This window comes from Oncorhynchus nerka, linkage group LG9a (genome assembly GCF_034236695.1).
Source record: "Oncorhynchus nerka isolate Pitt River linkage group LG9a, Oner_Uvic_2.0, whole genome shotgun sequence".
In the NCBI taxonomy this organism is placed as follows: Eukaryota; Metazoa; Chordata; class Actinopteri; order Salmoniformes; family Salmonidae; genus Oncorhynchus; species Oncorhynchus nerka.
This window is the reverse complement of record NC_088404.1, coordinates 37,271,470-37,278,690: the sequence shown is the minus strand read 5'-3', so window position 1 is coordinate 37,278,690 and position 7,221 is coordinate 37,271,470. Positions and strand designations below refer to the sequence as shown.

The window sequence follows — 7,221 nt, the reverse complement described above, 5'->3', positions numbered from 1 at the left end:
AACACTAGCACTGCAAACACTCAGAACAAAGAGGGCAGCAGTGCCTGGACTTTGCAGTTTCCCTCTTAGAGTCCACCTTCCATGTCTGACTACCTGTTGAATCCACACAGCACCCACCTCCTCTATTCCACACACCAGAATTCCGTATTTCAGTGTACAAAAAATCTGAAAGTAAATTAACACACATGTACCAAAAAATGTAAACATTTATGTATTTAAATCTAAAATATTGCCTGATTGGTTTTCACAGCTGTTTCATAAGGTGCACATGATTGTAGATTGTAACGTATCCCTTGATGGTATTTGTTAGTTCAACATGAATAATTATTGTATAATAAGACATACAATAGATATATTTTCAACCGCAAGAGTGTACTAATGAGCTTAATTTTTTTAATCATAATTGAGGACTACTGAAATAATATTATTTCAATGTAGATAAGGGAAGGCCTGTTTATTAAAATGAAAACATGCCAGCCAGACAAGCCAGTGTATGAATAAAATGTATTTGCATATGAATGGAGTGGAAATTAGCTGTCTTTGTGATCTGTAAGGTATGAAACATTAATGTCAAGGGGGGGGGGGGGGGGGGCATTGAAATTATATAATATTTTACCCTGATGGCTGTTTATTCATAAAAAGCAGAAGATGGCAAATAACATTAATCACAATGGTTAGTCTATGCAAATTAATATGAATACATTTAGCCTAATTGGTAACAAATGTGACGTGGGAGAAAGTCAGGGGGAAAAAGTCAGGCTTTTGTTTGTCAAATCCAGATTAAATATAAATCTTCGTGTGTATCAAATCTGAGTTTGTGCTAAATCAATGACAAACTGAAATGTTTAGGCTTCATCATTATCTGTGATCAAAACAGGCTGGGGTGTTTTAGGTTCCGTTTAGTCTGAAATTATGCGTAAGAATGCAACTGCACTGAAATCAATAGCCTGATTCAATGGGATTCTCCTGAATAATACATGTTTTTATCTGTTAAGCTGTTTGGTCTATGCATAGACCCATACCGATTCTAACTTGGTATTTTGCAGTAGGCATAGCTCTAAATTGCAGAGCATTTAATAAACCAACCACATTGTCCTGTGATGTTGAGGCTGAGCAAGACCTTCGATAGGCTAGTAGACTATGCAGAAATAATTGTGGAGTGATACATTGTTATAGCCTAGAGCGCTTTATATAATCTGGACCGTTGTTTTTCCTATGGCTAAGCAAACAAGTGATAGCATATGCTTTTTGCCCGTCTCTATGACAAGGGTTAGGCCTATATCCTCACACACACCCTCAATTCGAGCCCTGCTTTTAACCATAAGACATCTCCACAGAAATGTATAGCCTAAGGATTGCATGGCGACAGTGATTGTGTCTGTTAATCCGATAAATTAGGAAGTGGAGGGAAAATGAGGTCAAATCATGACATCAGTGATTTGCAGGCCAGAGAAAGACGCCAGAGTTTCTGAATTGGAATTTCAAGTTGGAAACTGCTCAAAACAAAACAAAATCCCAGTCTGAGTTCCCAGTTGTATTGAACACACTTAAGTCGGAAGTCAGAGATTGCCAACTTCCGAGTTGTTTTGAATGCGCAACTAGAGACCTAGGCTACCTCTTATTTCTGAATAGGGATATCTCCAACAAAGAAGCCATTGTGTCTGTAATGATGTGAGAAATAGGCATATCTACACAGCAATGGTGGCTGGCTGCCTAATAATTTGAGGGGATAGGCCTATTTTAGCTAAATCAACTAATTAAATAGATTAGATTACTCTGGTAATGACAGATTTTTTTTTTACAAAATCATGTACATGTAGACGTTTGTAAGGCGTTCATGGTGAGATCTTTAATAATAAACTAAACAGACACGTAAACTAACACGTGACGCGTAACACATGCAGACTTTTTTAAGGCGTTGATGGTAAGATCGTTCGTAATAAACTTACAAGCAAACTGACACGTTACACGGTGTGAACACGTAACCTCTACGTACGTCTACATGACGTTTACGTGTCATGTGACGTGAACGCGTCGGCAGTTTGAAGCCTCAGAAAAAAACTTGTCTCCATTGATAGTCCATGTTAATTCATCACAGTAGTTTACGGTGCTTGGAAGGCATTAGGTGACTACGTGAGAGGCATCAGTAGCTTCACGGGGATTCATTATGGCCCTTATCACCCACCATCATGGTGGATGGGCTTAAGCATCTGCCTCTGGATCTAATCCAGCGACTGTGAGAGCTTGTTGGTTGGTCATTCTGCTTGAACAACACGTGTGCGTTGATATCAGCAAGTCAAGCATGTTGTAGAACAAACAGAGCAACAGGCCAGCAGGCGAGTTCCTCTTTTCACCGAGTACAGCCATGCCATCTGATCCGAAACATGATCTGACACTCGCTCTCCTGCTGGCCGATATGGATACTTTCCCAGAGATGGATAGCCGTTCTGCATGAATCCGAATAATCATCAGAGATGTCATGATCCATTTCTTCCCCGCAATCTGAGTCGTTTTCATTCAGATCTTGCAGCAACACTAATGCAGTGTGTGCATCCATTCATCTGGGTCTTGCAATTGTAAATTATGCATGCTCTCACTGTGTAGCCTACTCCAAATGGGCCTAGAGTAGACTAATAAAACTGCTTGTACTGATATAGGGTACACCATTTTAAGATCACAATTAGAATAGGTGAATACAATAGAATGTCCCCCCCTGTTCTTCATTCACAACAGGTGATTACATAATTATGCATGTTCGCTTCCCCTTGCTCATCAACTCACCCATTTCCCCCCCTTCTCCCCCATCATACTATACGTCATTTATTCCATTTGTTGTTATACTGTATGTGTGAAATTAGCTTCGGTATATTTTAGGTTCAGTTTTGAGGCAATTATCGGGTTGATTACCAACTGGGCATGGCACCTTCAACTATCGGGAGAAGGAGCGGAGCAGTCCCTACTGTTGGGAGAAGGAGCGGAGCAGTCCCTACTGTTGGGAGAAGGAGCGGAGCAGTCCCTACTGTTGCGAGAAGGAGCGGAGCAGTCCCTACTGTTGGGAGAAGGAGCGGAGCAGTCCCTACTGTTGGGAGAAGGAGCGGAGCAGTCCCTACTGTTGGGAGAAGGAGCGGAGCAGTCCCTACTGTTGGGAGAAGGAGCGGAGCAGTCCCTACTGTTGGGAGAAGGAGCGGAGCAGTCCCTACTGTCGGGAGAAGGAGCGGAGCAGTCCCTACTGTTGGGAGAAGGAGCGGAGCAGTCCCTACTGTTGGGAGAAGGAGGGGCAACGGGGAAAGACGTTCAAAAAATGACATGCCCACATGAAACTGGTTATAACTCCAGCTCTGTTTGTGATATAAAAATTCTAACAAAGACAGTGTGTTATATAAACATATTTAGGAAATGTCAAGGAGGAGGGGGAGGGGGGCATAACTTTAAAAATAGTAGAGTAATTAAACATTTAAATTAGCTTTGAGTCATTATAATGCTTAATATACGCAATCACAAAGAAACCCACTAAGATGTTGTTTAGGAAGGTCATAAAAAGCATGATGCAAGACAATTTACTTCAAAAGAACAGAATAGTATGTTTTGAGTTGTGTTTATCTGTGCTTAGTAGCCAAGGCTATGGCTGCGCCATGCCAATCTATGGCTGCGCCATGCCAATCTATGGCTGTGCCATGCCAATCTATGGCTGCACCATTCCAATAAAATGAACTTTTCATTTAGCAGACATCACAGGTCCTACCCTACCATAAACATTGTCACCAGTAGCCGACTCACACGAGGAACTCACACAGAGACATTGTTATTCTAGTAAAAAGTATATTTTGAAATAGACTGTCTTGTTTTGCACACTTTGTACAAAATAATAAAATGCAGTACTACAGAATATGTCTTAATGTAGCTCTTTATTAGCTAGCTATAACTGGCATGTTCACGTATCGCCAACCAGGATCAAACTGCCCATGACCTAACCATTTGGGTCTTAACCAATCATAGCACAGTATGATATGGTGGTAAAATGCATCCAATTACAATTCAGTATGTTTACACATATGAATATTACAGCTCCCTTCTTTTAAAACAAAATAAAAATGTTTACATATTATAAGGGTTTGTTTTGAATACATGCTCTGTAGTTTGAACTCAAGGTAAGTAACCATTTATATTTCATACTACAGCAACTGAATCAACATAGACTCTGAAACAATGATCCAACATACTGCTACTTTTCAGACATGGGATTCTCAGCAACTCAGCTTTCACTGTAGAAATAACATCTTAACATTTCAAACAAATACAATACCAAAGCATTTCAAGTGAACTTTCAATAACAAGTTTACAGTCTGGAACTCTTTTAGGGCAGCGATCCGTCTACACCAGGGGTGTCAAAGTCAAATGGACGGAGGGCCAAATAAAAAAATCAGCTACAAGACGAGGGCCGGACTGTTCGAATGTTCATTGAAAATTTTTTAAATGACGCATATAGTCTAGTGAACCTAATTGAACCTACTGAAAACCTAACAAATATATTACAATATGATCAGATAAATAAAGCAATATTTTCTTATGGCTCTGTCAGTAATCTTTAATTTTCAACAGACACAAAAGACAAATTTCCTTTATATAAATATCCCCATAACATGAACATTAAATGAAAGAAACCGGTATTCAAGGCACCATCAGTAGACTATATTTTCTATTTTAGCAAAAGTGGGCTAAATTTACTTCAAAGAAAAAACAATAATAGCAATTTTCTATCATCCACTCAACTGAAATATTTTAAAAATATAATTGGATTGAAATACAAAAAATAAAGTGCAAAAATCTATTAATCAAAAACAACACTTTGTTTAAGGAGAAGTAACATGCAGTGAAAACAAATATTAAATTTTAACTTTTAAACTTGAACTGAGTAAAAACTCTAAATATGTGATTGCACAGTAATGTTCACTTGTTTGAGGTTGAGGGTGATACTTGGTGGTGTCCCATCTTTTCCACAAGTTCATCAATGTTCGGGTAAGGCTCTGAGCTGAAGAAATCCTCAGAATTGAGTGGAGGTGTTCAGCAGTAAGTCGACTTCTGTGTGATGTTTTGTTCAGGTTCATCAAAGAAAACAGTTGTTCACACAGGTATGTGCTGCCAAACATAGACAACGTTTGAGCAGCCTGGATGCGCAGCTGGGGCATTGTGCCGGGAGGAAACGGGCGAACTCCGCAGCACCCACTGCCGCATATTTTGCCCTCAGTGCATCATTGCATTGGAGGTCAATCAACTCCATTTGGAGGTTTGGTGGTGAGCTTTCCACGTCAACAGCAAATGGGTTACCGAGCAGTTCCAACCTGCTTTTTTGTGCTTCAAAGTCAGCAAATCGGCGTCGAAAGTCAGCGGCAAGCATACCTATTTTATCAGCCAACTGTGTGCTCGGGAACGCACTGGTAGAGAGCTTCTCTTTCATGGTCTGGCAGCTGGGAAAGTGGCTCAAATTTTCTTTCCGCATCTGCGTCTCCCACAGAGTCAGTTTGGTTTTAAATGCCTTCACTGTACTGTACATATCAGAGATGACACGATCCCGACCCTGCAGCTGCAAGTTTATTGCATTCAGATGACTCGTAATGTCACACAGAAAAGCCATTTCACACAGAAACATTTCGTCTCGGAGTTGTGTTGTGTCTTTCCCTTTGCTGTCCAAGAACAGACAAATCTCCTCACGAAGCTCGAAACATCTTTGAAGCACCTTTCCCTGGCTTAGCCATCGCACCTCTGTGTGATAAGGCAAATCACCATGCTCCGTTTCTAACTCCGTCAGAAATGCCTTGAACTGGCGGTGATTCAAACCTTTGGCTCTGATAAAGTTAACTGTGCGCGTGATGATGCTCATTACATGCTCCATTTTCAAGGCTTTACCGCACAACGCTTCCTGGTGTATGATACAATGATAAGCTGTCAGCTCACCTGTCGCGTTTTCCTCTTGCATCTTTTCCCGTATCTTCGCCACCAGTCCGCTCCTGTGTCCACACATCGCAGGTGCTCCGTCGGTTGTCAAACCCACGAGTTTTTCCCAAGGCAGCTCCATCTCATTTACACATCTTGACACCTCTTCATACAAATCATGCCCCGTAGTTGTGCCATGCATAGGACGTAAAGCCAAAAACTCCTCTGTCACGCTTAGGTTGGAGTCCACTCCGCGGATGAAAATTGACAACTGGGCAATGTCAGAAATGTCGGTGCTCTCATCCACAGCCAAGGAATATGCAATAAAATCTTTTCCCTTTTTCACAAGCTGCTCTTTTAGATTGATGGACAACTGGTCTACTCTCTCGGCAATGGTGTTTCTGCTCAGACTCACATTTAAAAAGAGTTGCCTTTTTCTGGGCAAACTTCGTCACAAACTTTAATCATGCAGTTTTTGATGAAATCCCCCTCCGTAAATGGCCGGGCTGATTTAGCGATCTCTTCTGCCAAAATAAAACTGGCCTTGACAGCAGCCTGGCCTTGTGATTTGGCTTTTTTGAACAGAGCCTGTCGAGATTTGAGGCCTCGTTTTAATTCCTCTGCCTTTTGTAGCCTTTGTTCCATGTCCATATTCTTGTTTTTGTCCGCGTGTTTCGTTTCATAATGTCGTCTCAGATTATACTCTTTCAGTACCGCCACACTTTCTCCACACAGAAGACACACAGGTTTTCCAGCTACTTTCGTGAACATATACTCCGACTCCCACCTTGTTTGAAACCCCCGGTTCTCAGTATCCACCTTCCGTTTTGCCATTTTTGATGGGTATCTGAAAGTTAATTTTACTGTGATGCTGACGACTGCTGTGCCAATAAATATTGAAATGAAGCAGCCTACTGCTCGGTGCGTCACCTTTGCATTGTGGGAAATGTAGTATTGGTGCGTGTAAAAGATCTGCGGGCTGCCGGCTTGCTGCGGGCCGGTTCTAATAATAAATCAAGATCATCCCAGGGGCCGTAAAAAACCTTCTTGCGGGCCGGATGTGGCCCGCGGGCCTTGACTCTGACATATGTGGTCTACACCCTTTGACATTTCACAGGTCTAGGACAGCTCTGGGCTTGACCTCTCTTCCTGACCTTGTGCGATATGATGCTGAGCATGCTTCTGTGTCAGTCAACAGTTATTGTGGTGTTGCAGGTAAGTATGGTGTATGTTGTGCTGTGTGTATGTTTAGTCCATCACGTTCTCTTTCAGGGGAACAGTTAATCTCAT

At 41.5% G+C, this 7,221-nt stretch overlaps 1 pseudogene; it reads right to left on the bottom strand.

The window, feature by feature from the left end:
• Window positions 1-4,846: 4,846 nt before the first annotated feature.
• LOC135573273 (general transcription factor II-I repeat domain-containing protein 2-like) lies at window positions 4,847-7,005 on the bottom strand (annotated as a pseudogene).
• Window positions 7,006-7,221: the final 216 nt, after the last annotated feature.